At 46.4% G+C, this 26,956-nt stretch overlaps 1 long non-coding RNA gene across 1 annotated transcript; it reads right to left on the bottom strand.

The window, feature by feature from the left end:
- Nucleotides 1-5,624: 5,624 nt before the first annotated feature.
- LOC140649016 (uncharacterized) lies at nt 5,625-25,878 on the bottom strand. The gene is made up of 3 exons (XR_012041443.1): nt 25,714-25,878; nt 22,477-22,599; nt 5,625-9,885 (listed from the first exon to the last, which is right to left on the bottom strand). It is a non-coding gene; the product is annotated as an uncharacterized lncRNA (long non-coding RNA).
- Nucleotides 25,879-26,956: the final 1,078 nt, after the last annotated feature.

Below are 26,956 nucleotides of genomic sequence, written 5' to 3' on the forward strand. Positions count from 1 at the left end.
AGCCACTGCTTCCATTCCTCCATGAGCTTTATCATAGAATCATTAAGGTTGGAAAAGACCTCTAAGATCATCCAACCGTCAACCCAACACCTCCATGCCTACCAAACCATGTCCCAAAGTGCCACGTCTACATGTTTTTTGAACTCCTTCAGGGATGGTGACTCCACCACCTCTCTGGGCAGCCTGTTCCAATGCTTGACCACCCTGTCAGTAAAGAAATTTTTCCTAATATCCAATCTAAACCTCTCCTGACACAACTTGAGGCCATTTCCTCTCGTTCTATCGCTAGTTACTTGGGAGAAGAGACTGCCACCCACCTCACTACAACCTCCTTTCCTGATAAGGTCTCCCCTCAGCCTCCGCTTCTCCAGACTAAACGATTCCAGTTCCCTCAGCTGCTCCTCATAAGACTTGTTCTCCAGACCCTTCACCAGCTTTGTTGCCCTTCTCTGGACACGCTCCAGCACCTCCATGTCTCTCTTGTAGTGAGGGGCCCAAAACTAAACACAGTATTCGAGGTGTGACCTCACCAGAGCTGAGTACAGGGGCACAATCACTTCCCTAGTCCTGCTGGCCACACTATTCCTGATACAAGCCAGGATGCTGTTGGCTTTCTTGGCCACCTGGGCACGCTGCTGGCTCATATTCAGCCGGCTGTCAACCAGCACCCTCAGGTCCTTTTCGATCTATAACTAGATGGTTCACAGAACCATCTAGTTATAGTCATCAGGTATTTCTTCTGTAAGACAGGTTTTCCCCCTATTATCCATATTCCATCTTCATCTTCCACTGCTTCCCATTTTCCCCACTGTTCCTTTTCTTGTCACATCTGATTGGTATAATTCTTTTGGATAGTCAGTGTCAGGCCATGAGCTTTTATCTGAAGTAACTGCCATGATCTTGACCACAGGTTGACAAGCTGCAGCTTTCGCTGCTGCGTCAGCTAAGGCATTCCCTTTGCTGGTTACAGTAGTGTTGCTTGTACGGGCTGGACAGTGAATTATAGCAATCTCTTTGGGAAGTTGAATTGCATCCCACAAGTCCCGAATTTCTGTTCCATTAGCCACAGCTTTTCCCAAGGAGGTGAGAAACCCCCATTCTTTCCACAATCATACACCAAAAGCATACCTTGAATCTGTATAGATGGTTACTCGCTTTCCACTTCCCAGGCGAGCTGCTCAGGCTAACACAATTAACTTTGCCCCTTGAGCACTAACCATTGCTGGAAGGGGTCTGGCATCTACAACCTGCCATTGGTCTGCACTTGCATAGCCAATCTTTCGTTGCCTGGGTAAATAGTAGGATGACCCATCTTTGAATAAAACAAGATCTGGGTTTTGTAAGGGGAGGTTGGTGAGATCTGCTTGTGGCTTACTAATAGTCTGGATTACCATGTCACATCGGTGATGCTCTTCCCCTTTTCCAGGTATTGGTAGTAGTGTTGCCAGGTTCAATGTATTACACCTCTTTAGAGTCACATTATCTACATTTAAAATAGTTAGTTCGTATTTATGTGCACGTTGGGGAGACAAGGCTTGTGTTGCTTATTGCTTGAGAAGTAATTCAACTTCATGTGGCACGTAGATCATAATTGGGTGCCCTAATATTAAAGATTGACTTTTTTCCACTATTGTAGCTGCCGCTGCCACTGATCTAATGCATGTTGGAGCTCCAGCTGCCACCCAGTCCAGTTGGACACAACAATATGGCACAGGTCTTTGATGAGGTCCTAATTTCTGCATTAACACTCCACTAGCCACCCCTTTTCGTTCATGTGTATACAGATCAAAAGGTTTGTGTGGCCTGGAAGTCCTAAAGCTAGAACCGAAGCCAAGGCCCCTTTTATAGCTCTAAAGGCTTTTTCCCGTTCTGGCCCCCATGCAATGCATTCTATTTCTTCATTTTTTTGTTGCCTCTGTCAGAGGTTTGGTTAGTTGCCCTAATCCTAGTATCCACAGTCAGCAAAACCCAACTGCACCTAAAAACCCTTATAGCTCTTTTTTCATAACTGGCCGAGGAATTTCAATTATAGCTTTTACTCTTTCTGGATCTATTACCCGCTGTCCTTCCTTTAAAATGCATCCCAGGTATTTTACTTCCTTTTGACACAGCTGGAGCTTGGATGGAGACGCGCGATGTCCCTTGGTTGCTAAGGCAGTACATAAATGTATGGTATCTTTTAAACAGTCATTACAATTTCTACTAGCAATTCGTAAAGCACCTACATATTGCACTAAAACTGATCCACCATGTAACTTCATATCCTTTAAATCTTCTTTTAATATCTGAGAAAATATGCTGGGAGACCCAGTAAACCCCTGTGGAAGGCGAGTCCATGTCAACTGTTGTCCCTTTCAAGTGAAAGCAAACGAGGGTTGGCTTTCTTCATCTATGGGAATGCTGAAGAATGCGGTGGTCAAATCAGTCACAGTAAAACACGTAGCCCAATGCGGTATTTGCAAGAGTACAGTAGAGGGATCTGGCACTACGGGGTGTGGGACAGTAACGTACTGGTTAATTGCTCTCGAATCTTGAACAAATCGGAGCTCAGGATCCCCGCCTTTGTCCAATCTGTTTTTTTCTTACTGGTAACATTGGGTGTCCTGTTTTCAGCTGGGGTAGAGTTAATTTTCTTCCTAGTCGAGTTGGTTGAGTGCTGTGTTTTGGATTTAGGATGAGAATAATGTCGATAGCACACTGATGGTTTAGTGGTTGCTGAGCAGTGTTTACACTGGTCAAGGACTTTTCAGCTTCCCATGCTCTGCCAGGTGCACAAGAAGCTGGGAGGGGGCACGGCCAGGACAGCTGACCCCAACTGCCCAAAGGGCTATTCCATACCATATGGCGTCATGCTCAGTGTAGAAACTGGGGGAGTTGGCCAGGGGGCAGCGATCGCTGCTCGGGGACGGGCTGGGCATCGGTCGGCGGGTGGTGAGCCGTTGCATCACTTGTTTTTCCTGGGTTTTGTTCCTCTCTCGCTCTCTTGTTGTCTTCCTTTTCATTACAATTTCCCCCCCCCAATTATTAAACTGTTCTTATCTCAACCCACGCGTTTTCTTACTTGTGCGCTTCCGAGTCTCTCCCCACCCCACCGGGGGGAGTGAGCGAGCGAGCGAGCGGCTGCGGGGGGCTCGGCTGCCGGCGGGGGCTGAACCCCGACACTGGGCCACGGCGTGGGGACCGGCCCGCTGCCGAGGGCCCTGGGGAAGGTCCCGCGCGGTTTCCCAGGCCCCTGCTTCCCGGGGAGAGCTCCCCGCCTTCCAGCAGGGGGCGCCCCTCCCCGCCTTTTACGCCTCTGGGTTGCGCCGCGCTCAGCAGTGGCGCGCGCGCTGCCGGGTTACGGCACAGCCTCGCGGGCACCGCTTCCGGGGGGCGATGGCGCCGGGCAGCCGGGGCCGGGTCTTCCGGGGAGCCCTCCCCGCCGGTACCCGTCAGTACCCCCGGGTGACAGAGGCAGGTGCACAGGCAGGGTTCGGAGGAGATCGCTGCCTGATAAGCAAGCTGGGGACTCTTCCGCTATTACAAATGTTCCCCGCCCCCCTTTATTTCCTATTGTTAATAGTAGTGGTTTACTTAAAACATGTTCTTCTTTTCCCGCTACCCCTTGAATTAATACTTTGTCCTGTGATAGAGATCCCTTTGGTACAAAATTGAAAAGTGATACTGTTGCTCCCGTGTCGACTAAAAATTCAGCTTCCTTGCCTTCTACTTTCCCGATTAGGTCCCGTATGACTCAGCTGAGCTTTGCACATCGCATGGACTCCAATTTCCACAGAATCTTCTGAGTCCCCTGCCTCCAGTCATTGCAGATTACTTCTTGATTCCTGTCTTACACCTCCCACGTCCGGTTCCCTTCGAGGCCCCCTCGGACGAAGCAGGCATTCTCTTTGCCAGTGACCAAGTTTCCCACAGTAATGATACTTTTCCTCCCAGTTGTTTCCAAGTCTTCTCATTCCCCTTTCAAATCTCCAGTCTGACCTACCTCTTCCCCTGTTTCGTTCTCTTTGAGGGGGAAATCCCCTCTCTCGCCCTCTTAGTTGTAAACTCGGTGCCAGTGCTGCCGCTAAAAGACTAGCTTCTTGTTGCGTTTCCTGTTTCTTTTCCTTTGCCAGTTCAGCTCTATGTTTTTCCTCCCGTCCATCGAACATAAACACCGCCATGCTTAGGATCTTTTGTAATGTCTCCCCTTGCCACCCAGGCATATGTTCTTTAAAATATTTCTGTATATCTGGTGCAGCTTGATCAACAAATACACTTGCCGCTAGCTCATGGTTAAAGTTCTGCGCGGTCATTCCTCCATCTTTTAATAAAGCTCACCGTAATCGTCCCCGGTAGTCACTAGAGTGTTCATCTAGCCTCTGCCTACATTCCTGTACTTTCGTCCAGTTCACTCCCAATTCTCCACAAGCACTAATAGCTTCCACTAAACTCCAAATCGCTGTCTGACAGTTGGCTCTGTCTCCTGCATTATTATAATCCCAATTTGGATCATTTGCTGGCCAAGGATTCCTATCTCCCCCAGCCTGTCGCATCAATTCTGCATCCTTGTCAATTATTTTATCCCTTTCATCAGATCGAAATAACTCCTTCAATAATATTTGAATATCCCCCCCATGGTGGATTATATCCAGTACAAATGTTTGAAAATAATTGGGCACACCAATCCACATCTTCCCAATCTAGGCATTTTACTCCCCCACACAGCTAGATCTCCTGGATTCCAGGGTTGATTAGTAAATACCTGCAATACCGGAGGAGGAGCGTTAGCTCCCCCTGCTACAGGCTGCATCGCAGCTGGATTTGGAAGAACATTAGCAGAACCAGTAGCTGGAGGAGTGGCAGAAGCAGTAGCAAAAGATGGGTTAGGAGAAAGTGGAGAGGGGGGTGCATAGGGTGGAGCAGATGCCCCAAGAATATCTGCTGGATCACTTACGACTGCTGCAGCTAGAGCTGTAACCCGGGTTCTTTGTGAACTTTTCCGACCACCTTCTTTATGGCTGTCATATGCCCAATTGTCCCATACATACCAAAAATCCATTTGATAAGGTTTTTCATCTTCTAGAATATGTCATAGTAAAGTTAATTTCTTTTGGTCAAAGGATCCTTCATGGGCCAACCCCACCATCCAGTCATCGCCAGCCATTCCTCCTGGCGCAATGCTATTGCTTGGTTTTTTGACAGGCTTGCAGTGCCATCTATTTTCCTCCAATTTTCTAGTACCTCGGCTAAGGGTGTCCCCTTCTCTATGCCAGATACGTTCCCCGTATCTGTATGCCAAATTCGTGTTCCTTACACTGATCAGGCCGTGCACACCTCTCCTAGCGTGCTTCCGAGCTGGGACTTGAACCCACTCGAACCCAGAATATCCAGAATTTAGCAGCGGAACTTTTACACTCCCAGTTGGCACCTCCCGTCCCCAAAGTTCCCAGGTGAACTCACCCGATGCCAGCAGCTGGACATTTGGAGACAAGAGTGTCTGACATCCAGCGGTGGTTGCCTAGAGTCCCATCTGGGTCGCCAAACTGTTATGGAAATTACGCATGCCAGCCACCATAACCGGGTTCGACTCTAGGTTTCCGATGGATCAATAAGCCAAAAAGAGATGCTTCTATAAAGTCCTTTTTATTAATAGCGCTACAGCTCGAGCTGGGTGACTGCGAAGAGGGACCCCAAACACAGAAACCCCTGGGCAATTAGACCCTTACAATCTAAGTTCCCCGCCCCTCACGCGACAGTTCAGACCAATAGTGATATTAAGGTCTGGGGTCTTCTTCCCTTTTATTGGTTTGATTTGCTTGCTGGTTCGTTACTAAGCGGTCACTAAGTGATCACCTTCTTATACAATATACAGTGGTTCTATATCCTTTTCACATGCTCTTAGGTCAGTTTCAGCCAGTTCTGTAGCTAGCTATTCAGCATGTTTTAGTACAGTTTTTAGAGTTCATATACCACAATCTGTAGGCTTTGTCTACTCTAGCTATTCATGTTTAAGCTATGCTTCAACTAACTTTTTCTGCAACAATGGCAATCCAACACAACGCTGGGAAGTTCTCCAGCTCACGCCATTGCCAAACAAGTCTGATAAGAAGATGATGGATTTCCAACAGTTTGCTATTTTTATAGGTATATTAGTTTCCAGCAAAATGCAGCGTCACGTTATATAAGTCTAGCATATCTGGGTCATTAAACCAACAAAGGAAGAAGGCTCTTAGTGTGTGTAGGAGAGAAAGAGAGAAGATAACAGGTTTGCATGGCATATTTCATTGAAATGGGCATTGCTAACAAAATAGCTCTTTGTAAGAGCTTCAGAAGCACCTGTAGCCGTGGAAAAGCTACAGGCGTGAGAAAGGCAGCAGGATCTGCGCTGTATGTGTAGCTGGGATCCACCTCAGGCTGCCCAGCGGTGTTGGGTGGCCAGGCAAATCCCTACCTTTGTTCTGCTGCTGGTCCACCCTGCAGGCAGTGTCACACAGGAGCCTTTGTGTTTGGCCCAGCTATTTTAGAAATGTTCTTCCTCTGTGTGTGTCTTGTGACACAAGATGGTCCATTCAGTTAGTTCCAGCCAGCAAAAGTTGCGTGTGACCAACGTGAAGAGCCATGAACCAAAAAAAGACTCTCATGAAGAGAACTACGCTATGGGAGGGAAGGTGCCTGCAGCTAGTTCCACTAGGGCAGGGGAGTGCCTGCACCCACTTCCCTGCAAACACCACTGCCTTTCTCACTGGCACTTTTTATTGCTGCTATTTTATTTATTTCTGGCAGAGAAGCCAGATTCAAACTGATGGCCCAGTGATCCACCCTGGGACCACAGTGGACCTGTCTTCTTTGGATTTGCATGTTGGTTTTGATGGGAATAAATCTAGCAGTTGCCCAGGACCGTAGGGGAGTTGGGCTGTACAACACATCTAACGTGACCATACAAGGAAGAAAGGTCCCATGTTTTAACCTCTTCTTGGAGTGCCCACAAGAGTGTAACTCCCTCTGGTTGGGATTACCATATTCTTGTGTTCCCCAGTGTCTGATTTGCTTCCAAACAGGGATGAGAAAAGATACGCATCATGTTCTCCTTGGCATGCTTCCTAACATTTTGGTGCCATTTCCACAAAAACTTCCGCAGATCCACTCCAGAATAGGCACAAGAATTGGGCCAGACCGATAGCAATGGGATGGGGGAGGCGGGGGAGAAGTGCTGAAGGGCAGTGGTGTGGAAATCTGTAGGATGGCGAAACGGAGCTTTCCTGGGCAGTGCGCCGAGTACTGGAGAACTTCATGTGGAGGGTAGTTACAGATGACAGGAGACTGGGGGATTTTCCTGCCGAGAGGTGACAAATTCAGGAAAAAGGTACTAGAGCAAGTTGCTGGCAGCTTGTATCTCAGCTGTGTAGAGGTTAGTGGCAGCCCAAAACCCCACAATGCTCCTGAGCAAAGTGCGGTGCCAGAAGACCCAGGAGGGTGGGAGGATAAGAGCTTATGCACCTCATAAGCTCATCTGGGATGTTGGGGCTGTGATTCCCTAGAGTCTTACCCTTAGCAGACAACCCAACGATTGAGTTACATCAGGAATCAGTTTGGTTGGCATTTTGGCCTACTTTCTTCTTTCCTGGTGGGTGCGAGGGAGTAATTGTGGGGATAAAATACTGAAGCTGCGCAGTGCTTTAGGGTTGAGGGTTTCCACTGACCTAGGTCCAAAATGCTGACCTTTTTCCTTTTTCCTCTTTCTTCTTTCTCTTTTCTCATCTTTCTCTCTTCCTCTCTTTCTTTCTCTTTCTCTTCTTTCTCTCTCTCCTTTTCTCTACCTTCCCCCCAGCCTCACACAGGGAGCAACTGTGAGGGTTTGGCCCTCAAGGAGGTGCAGGCTTTGCCGCAAGGCTTCACAGGCATCAGAACAGGGCACTGATGTTGGGAATATGAGCAATGAAAGCTGGAGCACGCCTGCTGCTTCTCTGGAAATTAGTAAGTGTTGCGGTTAAATCCAGCAACTGGGACTCAGGGGTATTATGAGGATAGGCACAACAAAGATGCAGTAAGTGGATTATCTGAAAAGTCCTTCCCCCCCCTTTTTCCTCCGAGTTTCCCATTTTTGTTTAAATTAACTATTTTATGCCATATTTTTAAACATGGCCTAAAAATGATGCAATAGCACTGGCTTTAGAAACGGAAAATAATTTGTAAATTATGCTTACTACTTGGTATTCAGAGCTCTTCAAACAATACCTGTTTTGATAGTTGACCTTGCAAATTGGGGAAGACAGAAGTAAGTCACAAAGATTCCTGTGGGTTAAACTATTTTCCAAGCTGATTATGAAGCTTAGAGCTCAAATGGTCTTTGCACAGAAACTCACAAAATACCTTTTCTTTTTAAAAGGTTATCACCACCTAATTCATTTTACCTCTGATTTCGCATTAGAAGTATTGTTTACTCCTCTGCTGCTCAGAAAATGCTCAGGAAGTGTGATATTACGGTCCACCCCACAAGCCTGCTCCAAGATACAGCAGCTTAGCACAGCATAACGCTGCCGTCTGTTCACCGTGGCTGGGCTTTGTTAATGAATATTGTTTGAATGTTTAAGAAGGGCTTTCCCTGACATTTTATTTATTCGTCAGTAATCTCAATCATGCTGCCAGTGATCAGGTGAAATTCGCATTGACACCATTGCCTGGCTGCTAACAGTGTAAGATTTGCCCAAGAAATAGTTGCAAAACCATGAATGCAATGTTATGCACAGGAGCTTGTGCTGGCTTCCAGAGAGTTTTTATCGGCCTTCATTGATGATTTATAATTAACTACAGTTCTCTGGTTTACTTTGTCCTCTGCTTATTTTTAAGGGGCAAGAATGTCTGGGTTTAGATTAAAGTGTCAGAAGGCAAAGGATAAAAATTGTTCTTCATTAAGATTAAAAAGCAGTTAATATCAAAGAGAAGTCATGGCAAAAATAAAAGGGACTTTAAAAATAGTACCTGCTGGCTGAACTGATCTACACCTCACGTTTGTGGCTAAAGCAGACGCTTGTTGGTACATACCCTTGATATAGAAAGCGGAGCTAGAGGAGGCACAGGGAAGGGCAGCTGAAACAATGAAGGAGATCGTCTTCAGATCACCTTACAGGGAGCACGGAGGCAGGCTGGGACTCTGCAGAGGAGGTGGCCGAGAAAGGACGTGTTGGAGGTTTACAAAGCTTTGGCAACAACAGCCAAGCGGAAGAGCTGCTTGCAAGTATTGCAACTTCAGCATGGGGGAAACTGGAGGAACCTATTAGGAGATTGGTTTAAAACAGACATTCTTTATACAGACGGTAGTAAACTTTTGTTGCTGGCAGCTACACAAGGCTGGGGGAGTCAGATGGTACCAGCAGGTTGATAAAGGGGTTAGATGGACAATAATAGATCCATGGGTGGATACTAAAAGGACTAGGCCAGGACATACCCCTGAACATCCCTAGCACAGCAGCGCTAGATACAGCAGAGAGAGGGGGCAATGGGCTACAGGAGGTGACTAGGCTCATGTGCTCTCTCCTATTAGCCTCTCCTGTTGCCTCTGCCCAGTGAAAGCAGCAACATGTGTGCTTATATTCATGCATACCCACTGACTTCAGCCCACTTCTTCCAATAGAGAGGGTTTTTTGCTTCAAAAACCTACCTTTTTTTCATGAACCGCCTTCTTGTCTGCAGTGTAATCAACAATCTCTTGAAGACACTTCAACTTTTCTGCTTCTGCGTCAGAAATGTCTAGCCCAAAGTCATCTTCCTCAGCCAAGGTGATTTCCGCTTGGTCCCAGCCATCCCAGATGAGATCTTTCATGCAATGGAAATTGGCTGCAGGATCAGTCTGGCCACACAGCTCCGTGACACGTACTTCAATGCTGCCCATGGTAAGAGATGGGAAGTCTGCAATAAATGAAGACGGGGTGAAGCCCCTTTTGTAAGCGGTGGAGCTAGGTAGTGCTCTGAAACTGTCCTGGTGCATCACAGCAGCAGCCCAGCCTGTGACATTCCCAGTATCACAGAATCCCAGAATCGTATAGGTTGGAAAAGACCTTTAAGATCATCGAGTCCAACCGTGGGACAGTATGGGGCAGCTGCAGCAGTGAGATTTACTGGTGAGGAGCTGGGACAGCTCATGACGGAATAGAACATCAGCAACTTATAGCTGTGTACCTCTGGGCACGCTGAGTGCCTGCCTGAATTGTGTACCCAGGGCGTCAGGAGTAAGATGGCCTTTGGTGCCAGACTCTGATCTTCTGCTCGGTCAGCTAAAATAATGATCACGGGAGATTCAGGCACAGAAGGCAGGGAGTGCAGGTAAATGTTTGAATCAGAGGGATTTTAGCCTAACCTAGGGGGGATGGGGACATGCACACCTTTGCTATGGATAGGACCAGGCCACCACTCCAGGAGGTCCTGACCACCGAGTGATTCACGCCAGGCCAGCAAATACACAATAGCTTCAGCCCAGCTAAGCACAACTCTCACAGCTGCAATGGGAATGGCATGCCCAGACAACAGGCAGCTTTGCTGCTCAGTGGAGGTGTATTTTAAAGCTTTTTTATTTTACCTTGATGTCTGCCAATCTGTATGAAGCAAAGATCTCGAAGAACACCATTATGTGTTTTCATATTTATTTTTCCTTCACTGATTTCCACTTTGCCTTTTTATTTCCTCTTTAACTATCAGGCTGACCAGCCCAAAGCTGTATTGTATTCTCCATCTTATATGTCAGGCACCAGGTGATAACGAGCTGTAAACCGAATGCAGAGGCTGTGCAAGCATAATGAAGGGAATAATGTAATTCTGTAGAGCTTTTATTATCATTCCTCATGAAAGCACTGTACTTCGTGACATAACTCTGCGACCACAACCTTTTCAAACATGGGCTACTATAGAGAGTTATTACTTAGGTGAGGTGAGGGTGTAAGATTGATTCGTACAATGTCATCATACCGTGATGACATTGATTCCATTATCAGTATTTATTTTCTAAGCTTTTCCATATACAGGTCATTTACCTTTTTAAACTACCGTAGCAAATGGAAGGGCTGTGTTCAGTGCCACATCCACAGCTGTACTTGGGCTCCCCCTTCTCCCCGGCATAGCATACGCTCCCTGCCCAAACTCCACCGAGCGTTTCACATTAGTCTTTCAGATGTGTAATGCTCTGCATTTTGCTACAATGAGATCATTTTCTGAATTAGTAAGGGAAAAGGAAAAATGTACCAACATATGTTTTTGTGTGCTCCTAAAACCTACTTAAAATTGATTGAGCAGATTTTTAAAGACCAATGCAAGGACCTTTAGCACTCTTCTCCAGCTCTGTCAAAGGATTAACAGAGACCGCCACTAGGCTGAGACTTTGTATGATGTTATATTGATTTTTTTCACAGCTGAGCTATATATTTCCAAACACCAGGGTTTCTAATGCAAATGCTACAGCCTTTCACTGCAGCGACTTAGAGGAGCAATGCTACGATTTTAATAAAGCTGTCAGATTAAGTGACTGCATGGTTACACCATGATATTAATACACGTTCTTAACTGTCAGTTAGTTAACTGGCTAATAAAAAGAGCCTAGCTTATAGGATTTTACTAATGAATATAATGCTTTGTTTCTGGGCAAAACATATGCTTTGGATATATAATTAGAAAAAGCCCCCCTCTCTCTCTCCCATCGAGAGAGCATGTGCAGCTGAATAAAGGAGCTCATTATACCTGCAAGGGGTCAAAGTCTGTGGATCTGTAGCTTATGGTATTATGACAGATTACAAAATCACTCTATTATGTTAGTCAATCTGTTTCCAAGCACAAACTAGCAGGGAGCAGGGCACTAGAACCTCCCGAGCAGGGCGCCCGTTGGCTTTCCCCAGAGGTCTTATGATGGGTCAGCTGGCGGTGACACCACCTCTGACAGCTCACGTCAGACCTTCCCTGCCTGACTTCTGCCTTTGTTGTCACAGAGCCTCTTCACCGACAATCAGTCCCTGCTTCAGGTTGCAAAGAGCTCCCAGTAAGAGCTGAAACAAATTTGAAATCCGTGGGTAGCCATCATTTGTGCTAATGAAAGGGAAAAGCAGAGCACTTATGCTCCAGCTGACCTCCCTCAGGCTCTCGCCTGAAAAAAAAAGAATTAAAAAGTTTTTAAGTAGAGAGGGGAGCAGCTAAACAGCAACAGCTCGGAGGGAAAGCATTGGGTTCAGCTTTAGTGTGTTTGTCAGTTTAAAAGGAAAAAAGTAATTCATATGCGGGATAAAGAGATTTCAGACATGATAGAGATCCTAAGAAATATTTGACTTTCCTAGTCTTCCAGGGAAATTATTCTGCTGGAAAGTCTTAGTCAGCATAAAACTCCTTGGTACCAAGGGGAAAGAAAATCCCCTTGTATTCAAGAAACACAGCGGTAGTCAGCACTGTGGACACATACGTTTCTGATGGACCGCACCTTTCCAAGCCCCTACTGAATATAGGTGGTTCCACCACTGCCTTGGGCTGGTTATTGCACCCTCACACCAGTCTGGCAGCTGCACCAGCGCCGGGAGGGCCCCAGCGCTGCCAGCGTGGCACAGAAAGACGGGGGGTAAACCAGAACCAGCAGGCTGGCCTAGGTCGCCCCTGAGGACTGGAGCTAACGAAGCCACATTTGTGCCCCCTGGTCAATTGATTGTGGTACCCAGGAAGATGCAAAGTCTGACCAAAGGTTTCCCTGCGGCTGGCACTTGTATAGGCTCCATCATGTGGGATTTTGTCATGTCTAATGGGCAGTGAGGTCAGGCTGCAGCCTTTCTCTGAGGGGTAATTTCTAGGTAATTTCTTTGCTCTTCTCAGCTGCCCTTATCGTGAAACTTGTAGGAACTCATTTCTCTTTGCATCTTCTCCCCACAGTCCAGTTTGATTAAGGTTTGCCAAAAGATTCAAAAGCTAGGAGGGCGTAATCTGCATTCAGACCCCATGAGCACGCAAGCTAGCTTTCCCCGGGAAGCCAAGCTCAGAAATGTGCTTGCCCTATTATCCATTGAGGCCTTTTTTGTTGAAATACCATGTTGAGAACACACTTTTAACCATTCCATGTTTACAACAGGCACCGAGCATCACACAGCAGCAGCAATAGCAGCGGCAGCTTCTCTCATGGTTAAATGACCAACAAGGATCCGGGCAGAGAGGATGGCAGGAGCGGGGAGAGAGATGCGTATTTAGCTCTCATGGTCCAAGATCACGGAGAGCCAAGTGCTGGACTGTGGCAGAGAGGGGGTACAGATGAGCAGAGGATGGCTTGCTGCATCTCTTTTTTATTATTTGATGATAAATCAGACACTGATGGAATGAATATCATTTAAAACAGCAAGCTGAATCAAGACCCTGGGGCTAGGGCTGGCCCCAAAATGGAGTGCTGCCATGGAGGTGCCCCCATGTTCACCCTGGATTGGGGTCAGCAAAGATTTAAGGAGCAATTTGTCTCACCCTGATGCAGACGCAGGGCTCCCAGCCACTGCAGTGTGGACCACCCTGACCTCCAGGGACCACAGCAGCAGCTTAGACACCAAATCCACACATCATCTCTCCTGGGGACACCCATGTTTGGGACCAGGTGCCACCAGAAACACACCGTGGGACAGCCATGGCATCAGGAGAAGGAGACACAGCCTCCAGAGAATACAGGGTGGCTGAGGAGAGATTTTGTAGGGTGATGTGTGATGCCATCCTGCCCCAGCAAGGAGCTGGGCACAGGGTTTGATGCCCAGCAGCCCCTTCTCGGCACCGTCCTGGAGCTGCTGGTTTCACTTTCAGAGGTGCCCCTGCAAAAGCAGATTACTGGGAAGTCCAGCGTAGACTCACCGTGGGGCAACTGGCTCTAGGTGGCCCTGCTTGAGCAGGGAGGTTGGACCAGATGACCTCCAGAGGTCCCTGCCCTGGTAGTAAACCTCACTGCAGCTGCAAAGCACCCTCGTAATTTTAACTTTGCCTTTTTCAGTACCCCTCCAAATTAGCTGGAAAATATCTGAATTAAAATACAGGGTGGAAAATTAAAGAAAGAAACCTCTTCCTTTCTCTTTGAACCATCAGCTCAGGTGCGGAGAGGGAGAATTTCCCATAATCAAGCTTTGCTGTTCTTATAATAGGACCTGAAGAGAACTTCTCCTTTACCGGGGAGCAGCCTTCCCTGGCAAACAACAGCAAGTCAAAATCGGAGTATTCAGAGCAAAGCAAGGTTTTGAATAAAATTGCCTAGGTTTTTAGAAAAGATGTGGGGTTTTTTTCCTATTAATTATCTCAAAAATAAATAGTCTGGCAGTCTCTTTCTCTTGGAGATAATATCTGTTGTATTTCAGGAGCTAGCTTTTCTTCTCAAATACATTCACAGATTTTCAAACACATTTGTCCCATTTCTTTGCAGAACATACAGCATTACCGGTCATACAAACACCTTGTTAATCTCCAGAGGCTGAATCCAGGCATGGCGAAAGTCAGTTCACGTCCCTGCAGATCAGCAGAGGGACATTACCTTACAGTGGGCAACAGTTTGGCCCGTATGCTCTGATGTATTTGGCTAGCAGCTGAGGAGTTCATGGCTTTTATATGTTTCAACAGAAGGTGTTGAAAAGAGCTTTTGATATGGTTATTTGGTGAAAGAGATCAAACGTGTCCCCTTTGCATTAATCCTTTTCATGTTTTCAGTATATAAACTAAATTTTAAAAACCCTCATCCTGCAGGTGTTCAGGCATATGGTTGGAGAAATAGATATTTGGGGCTTACGTGCTACTGGGGCAACTGCAGAAGAGAAGTGGCAAAGTTTTATGAAATGAAGGAGAATGTGAACCAAAAATGATGAGTCCTACCCGTCATGCCAGAACTGGCAGGCACAGTGGAGATGGGCTCCTGGACTAGAGATGACCCACACGGCAGCTCTTACGCAGTTGCCACGCTAAAGCTCATCCCTGTAAAGCTACAGATGCCCAGGACGTGCATTTCAACAACACAAGAAATGTATCAAAGTGACCCCGTTCTGCTAGCGTGAGTGGTGCTGGACTGCAGGACCCTGCCTGGCCACTCCTGGGCTCACCACCCCAGGCTTGGGCACACCAGTGGGTTTGCTGGTGTGTGCGGGGAGCCGGCGGCTTTCCTCCTCCGGGAGCATCCCTCCAGGGAGGGGAGAGGGCAGAAAGGCTTCTGCTTCCACGGGGGAAATCTCGGGGGGGTCCCTCTGAGACTGGTGAGCACAGGAGGGTTTGCCCGAGGGTCGGGAGAGATTGAGTTCATTTATCCATCGCTCAGCGCTTGTTTTCTGACCTCTGCGGCCCCTTGTTTGTATGAACACGGCTGTTGTAGGTGTGCTGGGCTTTACTGCTGTTCTCAAAAGCTGCCCCCAAAATGAGGTTTACTTCTAAGAAATAACAAAACCCAGGCAGGCAGTCATACTCTCTTCATCTTTCCTGGTTTTTTGATTTCTTTTTAAATGACCTCTAAAATATTTTCCCATTAAAGCAAGGTCTATTTTTAAGCTACCAATGTCATTTAATTAGTCATTTTTCACAAGAGGCACATCTGAGTGGAATTTATGCTCTTTTTATCCCCTTTTAGTAGCATATACATTTTTTCCTGCCAATGAGTAAGATGGGGTCTCTTAGGCTTAGGTCTAACAATTGCTACTTTTTTCCCTTTTCCCTCATCTTCCCCCTCAGATCCTGGAAGCAAGTACATTAGACAGGCTGTGCACCCCCGTTTCACAGGTCGTCTGACTCACGGCACAGGAGCTAAGAAGTAATGCGCTCTGAAATCCAGAAGATGCACTTAGCAGAAAAAGAAATACATATATGGCTTTTAAAATCTATTTGAGACGTTTTTATCTGTCACTTCCATACCTGTCCATGTTGTGTTATGCTTGTAGTCCCCTTGGAATGAGTTTCCAATGTAAAAATATAAGAGTTTCGTAGTGTCAGATCATTAAGATAATATACAGCTTAATTTCTGCCCTGATCACGTAAAGGATGGTGCTGTTCCTTTACTCAGCACTCACAGCTGAGTCAACATATATTTTGGGGAAAAAATGAGCACATCTTGAATTGAAACGTTCATAAATACAAACCATAGCAGAGAAGAAAACATGGGTTTGCCCAGCTTAAATGCCTTCAAGATCTTATAGCTGATTCAGAATAATTAGTTCCAACGCTGAGCACATGGGTCACATCCTGGCATCCTCGCACAGAACGGCCATGGGTCCGAATTTGCTGTGATGTGGCCATTTTGCTTACAGGCTTCTAGACATGGCAGCAGCAAAAACCTTGGCAGAGAAGGCGAGAGATCGGGCAGAGGTGGAACACATCTGTATATGCTTTGCTTTTCCCTTGAGGTTACCTACGTATATGTGAGACCACTGGCTGCTGTACAGCGAGGTGTGTGCTGCGGGGCAGTCAACCCCACCTGGGGATAAACCCCGAGTCCAAGGGAGAAGCCTGGTCCCCCTCCCAGAGCTGTAGTCCCTCTGCATCGCCAGCGGAAAGCAAAGAACATGTGGTTTTACTTCTTACCTCTTATTACAGGGGTGCTTTTACTTGAGCTAAAGCAAGGGGATGTCTGCATAAGCAGCAGAAAGCTGCCCCTGTTACCAGTCAGTGGGGGTCACCTTTTGTACACAACCTACCAAGGAAAGCAAGGGAGAAGCTGTTATAAAGGAACGGGGCATGGGAAGCCTCCTCACTGGCTCCATTTTTGGAGCTGTTCCTCACTATCCAGCTGTTGTATGAGGTGGCCGCGCACTCCCCGGCAAGGCTGGCACACACAGGGTGCAGGGTCAATGCAGCCTCCGCTACGTGGCTCTTTGAGGATGCAGATATTGTGCACGCTGATGGCACTGCTTCTCGGGACTCTCTAAGCCTCTACTCAGAGATGCAGAGCCAAGAATTACTGTTATCGTTAGCATCCTGGACATCTACTGACATACCAGAACCTGGTTATGCTATGTGCTGCACAACCTACGATGAAAGCCTGGCCCCTAGAACCCCCCTTTATGGATGGGCAGCGGGAGCGTTGCTGGCAGCCCCAACAGCAGCGAGGCTGTGGGTCCCCAACAGCAGCCATACGGAGAAAGGAGCCTATGGCCGAGTGAACTGCAAAGGGAGGCCAGTGCTTCCACAGAGAAAACAAAACCTGTCAGTACTGCTTCAACCTCTAAACAGACACCAGGCGGGAGAGAAGAGCCTCCTCCCTCTTTACTCAGGTTAAGGTTTGCTTACTAGCTTCACGGGCAGCTTTTCTTTCAGCCCTGTGCCACAAGAGTGTGTGGGAACAGCCTCTGCTTGCTGAGGGCTCCAGTACCCTGCAGTGCTCTGCAAAGCTCGAGGATTTGTAGTGTTCGGTCACTGTGAACTTGGAGTTACTGTTGAATGTGTTACTGGGAAGAAAATCTCGGTGTTCAGGTGTAAAGCTCTTTTTGAAGTATTTGGGTGCCAGTGAGGGATAAACAGCGCTTCCTAGTAAAAAGCCACAATCTCCTTGTGCTGCAAAACATCAAGTGTTAAAGTGATTCTCCTGCAAGATCGTCTTTGCTCAGCACTTTGGGAGATAGTCTCCGTAAACTTGCTTCCATCTCCGATAGTCTCTTTTGCCCCCTCAGGCTATGGACTTCTCTCTGCTTTTCGACCCGTGATCATGAATCTCTGCTGTCCCTTGCAGTCAGCGGAATAATGCTTCGTTGGGGAAAGCTGCTGTACTCATTTACATTATCATGAGAACCCAGCTCCCATCTGGTGAAACCGCAGGAAGCTGCACCCACCCTGCTGGAATCAGAATTGCAGATGTTGAAGATAGAGCAACAACCACGGGGTGCAGAAACCATTCTAAGATGGCAAATGTTACTCCATGACATTGCAGTGGTATGGAGCCAGAAAAACCAGCAAGCATCATGGACTTTAGAGCTGGGAGACATGACACCAAGGCCTGGGAGAACAGGAGCACACCTGAAAGGTGTTGATTGTAGATTTTAAAGCCAGAAGAAACAGTCAGAGAAGCTGTGGAGGGCCTGGTGTAGAGCACCAGTCAGGGGTGTCCGGATGCTCACACCTGCATTGACCCTAACAGCCTGTGGTTGAGTTGGGAGCTGTGGTTTTGAACCTCAGGGGTGCCACACATTGCACAGAAGGGCTCCATGAGAGGTGACCGGGAAAAGCAAGTTCACATACCCTGTACAGCAACCCTAAATATAAATAAACAGCAACCTGTACAGCATACCCTGTACAGCAACCCTAAATAAAACGCTAAATAAAGCAAGTTCAAAGCCCCACTAGGGAAAAAACGGGACACTATCAATTGAAATAAGGTTGACAAACATGAACGAAAGACCATTTGAATGCTGAACTTGACCAAGTATTTTCAAAAATACCTTACAGCTGAAAAAGAAGGAATATTATTCAGAAAGAATAAGTCTTGTAGGAGCCCAAGTCCTGCTTTCACCATAGCTTGGCTATTGGGATGCTATACTGTACTCTGGGTCAGTGGGTTTGACCACACTTCTGAAGGCTGAATTTGGACTCCCAAGTCACTAATGGGGAAAATGGTTATCATTTTTCCCCTCAGAAGTCCTACCTGTTCCCCCGTGGATACCACAGATGTGGGGACAGCTGTCACAGGGTAAGATGCTTTAAAGCTGCAAGTGTAAAGCCAGGCTGCTGGGCTTTGGCAGGGCCCGTCAGCAAGTCGGACTCCAGCAACTGCCTGGTGCACAAAGATGCAGCGGCGCTGCTGACAGCAGGCTGAGGCCAGAGGCTCCAGTCCCTCACATTACCATGAATAAAAATCCAAAAGGCAGAAAGCCCTGAGCTTCCTGGAAAAACTAATTTCTGGCAGGTCCTGTAGCCTTTCAAGCAGCGAGACACCCCTTTTATTTAGGGAGCTTACAGTTGCTTTATGAAACGTAAGGGTGTTGTTATATTTACCACATTTTTCTTTCCTTCCCCAACAGCGCTGTTACCAGCAGAGAACAGACACCCTTTCTGGTGGGTGGTGAACCTCCTGCCAGTGGCCTTGCCCAGTGAGATGCTGCTGTGGGACTTCACGGGGGAAGCTGGGCACACGCTGGGCTGCCTTTTGCAGAGTGCAGCCAGCTAAATATCATAGAAATAAACAGGCGAGGTTGCCTTGGCCATGCCAGCCAGCCAGCAGGCAAGCTAAAAGTCAAGGAAATTGTTCCAGGAAAAAGAAAGAAAAGAAAAGCTTAATCTTAGTAAAAATATAGTCCCCGAGCACTGGCAGGGTCAGGGTCAGATTGGGTTACGTGTTGTATAAGCCCCCGTTATACAAGCCAAGGCAGGGCAGAGGCTTTCCCAGGACTATTCAATCCTGCTTTCTCTTGCTCAGTTTCACTGTTGCTCCCGCATTCCTTCCTTCTCACTGTCTTTTCTCCTGATGCTTGCTTGGACATCAAACAGGTCAGTCCAAGTGCTTCCATCACCGTGATTTAGGAGATCACACAAATCACCTGGTCTTTAAATAAAATATGAGTGTGGGAGCTTATGAGTGGACCTAAAGTAACTCACGTGAGTGGCTGCAATAAAGGCAGCTCCTTATATGCTGCTTTTCTGTGTAACAGACAAAAAAAAGCATATTCTGCACTAGGGACACAGCCTGCTGTAATGCAGAGCAATCAAGCCCCAGGGGCTGGATGCAATCATCTCTTAGAGCTGTGCAGTCTGGACAACAGCAGCAAACAGTGCTGGGGGGGGCTCCTGGTAACCGAGAAAAAAGGCACCACATGCATAGAATCATTTAGGTTGGAAAAGACCTTTAAGACCAAGTCCAACCGTAAACCTAACACTGCCAAGTCCACCACTAAACCATGTCCCTAAGCACCGCACCTACACAGCTTTTAAATACCTCCAGGGATGGCAACTCAACCACTTCCCTGGGCAGCCTGTTCCAATGCTGGACAACCCTTTCAGTGAAGAATTTTTCTAATATCCAATCTAAACCCCCCTGGCACAACTTGAGGCCATTTCCTCTTGTCCTATCGCTTGTTACTTGGCAGCAGAGACCGACCCCCACCTCTCTACAACCTCCTGTCAGGAAGCTGTAGAGAGCGATAAGGTCTCCCCTCAGCCTCCTTTTCTCCAGGCTAAACAACCCCAGTTCCCTCAGCCACTCCTCATCAGACTTGTGCTCTAGACCCTTCACCACCTTCGTTGCCCTTCTCTGGACACGCTCCAGCACCTCCATGTCTCTCTTGTAGTGAGGGGCCCAAAACTGAACACAGTATTTGAGGTGCGGCCTCACCAGTGCTGAGTACAGGGGCATGATCACTTCCCTAGTCCTGCTGGCCACACTATTCCTGATACAAGCCAGGATGCTACTGGCCTTCTTGGCCACCTGGGCACGCTGCTGGCTCATATTCAGCCAGCTGTCAACCAGCACCCCCAGGTCCTTCTCTGCCAGGCAGCTTTCCAGCCACTCTGCCCCAAGCCTGTAGCGTTGCATGGGGTTGTTGTGGCCCAAGTGCAGGACCTGGCACTTGGCCTTGTTGAACCCCATACAATTGGCCTCAGCCCATTGATCCAGCCTGTCCAGGTCCCTCTGCAGAGCCTTCCTACCCTCAAGCAGATCAACACTCCCGCACAACTTGGGGTCATCTGCAAACTTACTGAGGGCGCACTCGATCCCCTCGTCCAGATCATTGATAAAGATATTAAACAGAACTGGCCCCAGCACAGAGCCCTGGGGGACACCGCTTGTGACCGGCCGCCAACTGGATTTAACTCCATTCACCACAGCTCTTTGGGCCCAGCCATCCAGCCAGTTTTTTACTCAGCGAAGCGTACGCCTGTCCAAGCCATGAGCAGCCAGTTTCTCCAGGAGAATGCTGTGGGAAATGGTGTCAAAGGCTTTACTGAAGTCTAGGTAGACAACAGCCACAGCCTTTCCCTGATGCACTAAGCGGGTCACCTTGTCATAGAAGGAGATCAGGTTGGTCAAGCAGGACCTGCCTTTCATAAACCCATGCTGGCTGGGCCTGGTCACCTGGTTGTCCCGTACGTGCCGTGTGATGGCACTCAGGATGATCTGCTCTATAACCTTTCCTGGCACCAAGGTCGGACTGACAGGCCTGTAGTTCTCCGGATCCTCCTTCCGGCCCTTCTTGTAGATGGGCATCACATTTACTAACCTCAAATGTTTCATAGAAATAACATGACTTATTATTCATCTCCTGACCAACTTTAAACCAGCTGTTGAGGAGATTATTTTCCCTTTGAAGCATGCATGCTCCCCTCAGGGCACTCCATGCCATTCACCTTGAGATTCTGTTTTTCCATGAAAAAGTGTCCTAACTGTGGCAAATTAGTAACTTTGCCAACGCTCGCTGGCTCTCTCTTTGCACCCCAGCACTCGCCCTTCAGGCAGACATTCTGAAAGCATCTTCAGGCTATTTTTTTTCCAGTGGAGCAATGTAAAGTAAAGCCGCTCTTCCTAACAGACTTCCAGAGTGCATTTCCTGCTCCAAAAATAGCTGCTTTCAATCCCTCGGCTCTCCCTTTGCCAGATCACTTTCGATTCTCTGTTCTGATCAACTGGAGAAAAGCAACGTTCACCAGCAGAAACACACACTTTCCAGTCAGAACCACAACCTCCATTTGAAAAACTACTCCAGCACAGTGCAAATGCCCTACTTTTGACATTTTTCTCATTTCTACGTTTGAGTAATTGCTCTCAACTCAGCACACTTCTGCAATACGTTGAAGCTCATTTCTTTGGTTTTAATATTCTAGGTTTGACTCCAAGACCCAAAAAAGCTCCTGAAATATATATATATATATGCACAACTCGTCATAGTCTTCCAAAGCAAAAGAAATATAACATTGTACTGCAAACAGAAAATTCATTGCAATTTTTAGAACTATGGAGAATATATGGATGCCCTAACGAATACAACTTGCTGCTTCATCAACAAGAAGGGAAGGTAATTATCTAAAGCAGTATTTTCATGGCAGAGGGAAAGAACAAAACAGTAACCGAAACCCACTGACTTTAGAGACTGCCAGCTGAGGCTTGCCCCTGTAGTAGGAAGAAAAGAACACACACAGTTTTACCTGGAAACTGGAGAGCTTAAACTTTGCAGACCTGGCCAGCATTATACAATAGAACAGACTTTCTATTATACATTATACAATACCAGACAGGTGTAAAATACCTGTATCACTTATATTTCCCTGCCCCCTCCTATAGACTCCTTTGAAAATCTTCAGTCTTTACCACATCTGTCTTAGGACTCTTCCTTGCAAAACCAAGACGCCTGCTCCTTGCAGTCTGTTTTTCCTGCAGTACAGTAAACTGCTACTGTTTCAAATGCTGGAAAAAAAATTCTGAATTAAGTCCAAAGGAATATTTTGATTGCCAGTGGCTGTTCTCGCTGTCTTAACCGAGATCAGTTTGACATAAGCCATTTACTTCATGGTTAACCCCAGAAAAATCCTGCAGGGAATATAAATTCATGCATTAATCTTGCTCACCAGTTTGGTTCCACTTAGGTTTGGATGAAGGAGGTGCTGCGTTGCAAACCCGACTCAAATTTACTGCTTCGAATGCTTCAACAAAACACCGCTCTAGAGCCCTTTGTGATCCTCACACACACTCTTCATTGCAGAGGAGAGACAGAGACAACACTGTAAGTGCTGAGCATTACAATGAAACATAAAGCAGCATTAAAGTTGCTCTGTGCTTAATGCTGCAGTTTAAGCAGCTAATCTTGTTTCGGTTGAATGGCATGTTCATTACAGCAAATAAATCAGTAACGTGTAGGATTATTGAAGAGGAAAGACATATTAAACCAGTTTAGGGCATCATATTGATTTTTTTTTTTTTAGTGTCCGATTTAGCTTGGCGTTTTTCAACAGTCAGTTCTAATAAATGCTTGTATAGCACAGATTAAGCAGGTGGGAATGCTGCCCAGAAAGAGTATTATGAATAACTTAAGGCACTAGTTTAATTGCAGCAATCCATGATACTTACTGTGCTGGCACCAGAGGGGAATTTTCAGTATTAGAAGTTAAAACTTCAACCGAGCTACTAGCAAGTATCTCTCTTTTATTAAATATTTGAGAGGTTTCCAATATTTTCACCTCAGATGGGAATAGGGGAAGATTTCCAAGTTCATGTAACTGATTTATTTCCACCACAACTCATTAAGTTATTTTAAAAAAATGATTAGCGGTTTACTCGATGCATCTTTGCATCTCTGACTCTGCAAAGCATTGCAACAGCATCCCTGCCCCCCTGCTAGCCCTCTTCTGCCCATTCCTGTTTGCAAGGAAGATGCACAGAGGCGAAAAAGCCCAAACCCAGCTCACACTTCAAGCAGTAGGCTCCTTTCAAAGCTATACTATACTAGTGAGTATTCCTCAAATTCCTTCCCCACAGTGCCAGTTCCCTGGCACTATCCTTGCCACAGCTCAGAGAAATGAGTACGAGCAACTTGATCCAACTTTGGAGATGGCCCTGCTTGAGCAGGGACTTGGACTAGGTGCCCTCCAATGGTTTCCAAGTAGGGCTGACAGGAGAAGAAACACAGTTAAGATTTAGGTGAAAACAAAGTGTTCCCCAATGCCAAATAGCCTCCCCTCAGTAATTTGTCCATGTCCATGTAGAGTGGAGATCCCTGTAAAACACCAATGACACATGCAGTAAGCAAGCTCCCGTCCCGCACACCATAAGCAAACACATCAGAGCAAGGATTCAGCAAGAAACAGGGGTGGGGAAGTTGCTTTATCTGGGGGGGGATGGAAATGCAGCTTTTTCTTCTCTGTATAAGGCTGAAAGTAACAAAAACTCACTGAAAAATGAAAACCTCCCTCTTACCTCATCTGTAATCTGTGCAAGCTACAAAGGTCTGTCTTAGCCCACTGCACCCCAGAGGAGCGTGCGCACTCGTGGGTGCTCCCACGCGCTCACGTTAGCCAGCATGAATCAGAAGTGCCCCAGGCAGCAACTCAGGCCCTGAAGCAGATGCTGGGGGAAACCAGTTTGGACCAGCACCATCTTTCAAGCAAAGCAGATGCAAAGTGTTGAAGCTGTGTGCCATAGCAGAAGACACTGGTCAGACAGCTCCTTAAGGCCATCCCCAGTTCCAGGTACAGACCACGCCAGAAACCCTCCTGATGGCCAGCAGAGATGCTGGCGCCTCTGTATTAAACACCTGCACTTGGAAAAGGTTATCACACAACTGACTCTGGTCATCAATCACATCACCTCCTGTTTTCTTCCTTTATGCGTTATTTTTGCCTTGGATTTGACCAGGGTCTCCAAGATAGCAACTGCATTTCAACTCTCAGCACAACACAAGGCTACTAGTTGCACATGAATCATCCTGGCTGACTCCAGCAAGTAGCAACAGACACTGATCACAATGCTGGGAGAGGCAACACTTCAGAGAAGTTGCAGAATTTATTGGCTCTGCTCTTCCAGTGTGTAACTTTTTATACTGGCAAAAATACAGAAGGTGCATTCTGCAAAAACCTGACAAAGAACAGGCTAAAAATGCTTACACCAGTGCCAGAAGGAAAATTTACACTAAAATATGAACAAAAATTGGTAAGTTACCCGTATGTTCTGATTAGGAGTGCAGTGACTTTGCTGATCACACAGCTTATCATTCCAAAGAAACTCTATATTCAGGGCATGAAAACGAATGTATAAATTAGCAGAAATGCAAGTAGATTTGATGGTACTTGATTAAGTGGACAGTAAGCACCAGAAGCAAAACATTACGAAACTGAAGCCAGTTTGTGATTGTAGCAGGCATTTAATAAAGATGGGAAAAAAGCAGCCATTACACAAAACACAAGTATTTATTTGTTTTAAAGAAAAAAGTCCCATGTTTAGTGCTGAACAGGAACCCTCACTCAGCCTGAAATAAAACAGGAGCTTTGTAAAGAGCCTTCAAACCAGGATTACTTCAACCCCACCCACAGCATCACACAATTCAGCTAGCCTCCCAGAAGAAAGCCGTTGCTTTTAAGTAACTCAGAAGCAAGTCCCTGTTGCCATCCCACTACTTGCTCCCATTCCCAACCTGCACAGGCAGCCCACCTGCATGTCTCATCACAGAGCAGTGGGGGAGCTGGGCTCAGCTGCTCCATCTCCCTGCTACCAGTCCCCAACTTCACCTCCATCAAGGAGCCAGAACCTCCCCTTTCCAGCTCAGCTGCAACCAAGGTCCCATTTGTACCCTCTTTTCTCAGGGTCTTTCAACCACCTGTGAACTTTAGCAGCCTCTCCCTCCAAAACACTTTGTTCTGAGTGTGCTTACAGACCCTCATTTCCACCCTCAATTACTCTCTGGCCCTATGTTCCACTCATTGGGTAAATCCCCCCACTCTTCCCTCTTGCCCTTCTCCTGTGCTTACTCCCTCTCCCAAGTATACAGGCAACCAGAACCATTCCTAGTTTTCCAGCTGAAGCCGCACCTCACACGCTGGCATTACACCTTTCCCAGCCTTTCTGGAAGTCCCTTGCAAGTGACTCACTGAAATTTAAATTTGCCTTCGAGATATCCACATCTATACCACTAGCGCACAAGGCTACTACCATCAGGTGAGACACCCGACTCTCTCCATGGTGAGGCACTGCACTGCCATGTTTAAAGAAATCTTCCAGCTCAGCAGCAATCCAACACCATGCCTGCTGAAGCTGACAGTGCAGGCAACCAAAAGCCTCCCCACAAAGACGCAAGTCATCCCCACTAGCCTTACCCACACACACCCATCCGAGAAACTCCGTTGCAACTAACAGGAGCCTTTCCATATACTTCAGTAGGCTTCGACTGAGCTGCAACTCCACCCCTTCTCAGCAGTTGCAGTTCATTTGTTCTGTAATTCAGCACAGCACTGCTTTGAAAACATCCTTCTGATGCCGTTTTCCTGCAAATGGCATAATGAAGAATAATAAGCAGGTGCTTCTGAACACAAACCCAGAACAGCAGGAGTATAAAACTACTATAAATGAAGCAATTAAGTAACCACACTGTTCACTGTTTATTGACAATCTTTATTAGAGCTGACTTTCCATGTTTAGAGGTTTCCTAGTAAGTACAAATATGAATCAAAGTGCTACCCCACAGTAAGAAATCTTTATTTGCACAAAAAGATACAAACAACTAGTATTTCAAAGTTCATCCTATTTAGTACATATAATACCAAAAAGGCAAAAATAAACCAAGGTGAAAGACTAGCAGCAAAAAGAATTCTAGTTCTCCTTCAACACAGCCTGTGTGCTTCCACATTTCTTTATGAAATAGAGTATAAAGATAATTCAATCAATTTATATATGAAATATCCTACCAAAAATATAACACTGTGTAAAGAAAGTTAGTAGTATAAAGTTTGGGGGGGGAGGGAACAAAAAAAAAAGGAGAAAGTAGTAGATGCAACATTAAAAATCTCAAGTGTAAACTTTACTGCTGCTTTAAAATAAAAAAACAACAAAAGTCACATGAGTATTTCCGTTTGGCTTAGCAGCCAGGAAAATAAGAAAAGCTGATTTTTTTTTTTTTAAAGTGCTTAACCACCATATCCAAAAGTAATGACTTTCAGACCTACTTAATATGAATGTGCTCAAAAAGCCACTGCTTACAGTATAAAAGCTGTCATTCTGAAATGCTGCACATACGAACTGGCTTTATCTGCACGAATGAAAGATTGCTTTGAACAGCTCTCAATCATATGATGTCCCAAATCAATGTAATGCTATTAGAGCAGGCAGCTGAATAAGTCCCAGAAAGTTGAAGTTTAAGAATAAGAGATATAAAAAATAATCTTTTTTTTTAAAGGCAGCATGCCTCTCCCAGCCACAAGAAGGTAACTTTATGTAATAAGCAATAGAAACACAGTTTTATGTTATTGTTGTAAACTACCTAGAACAAACTGACTGTTCACCTAGTAATTCACGTGTTTAGCAGAGGGAGATAAATACTTCTTACTGATAAAATGCAAAAAG

Source organism: Ciconia boyciana, chromosome 3, assembly GCF_034638445.1.
Source record: "Ciconia boyciana chromosome 3, ASM3463844v1, whole genome shotgun sequence".
Taxonomy (NCBI): Eukaryota; Metazoa; Chordata; class Aves; order Ciconiiformes; family Ciconiidae; genus Ciconia; species Ciconia boyciana.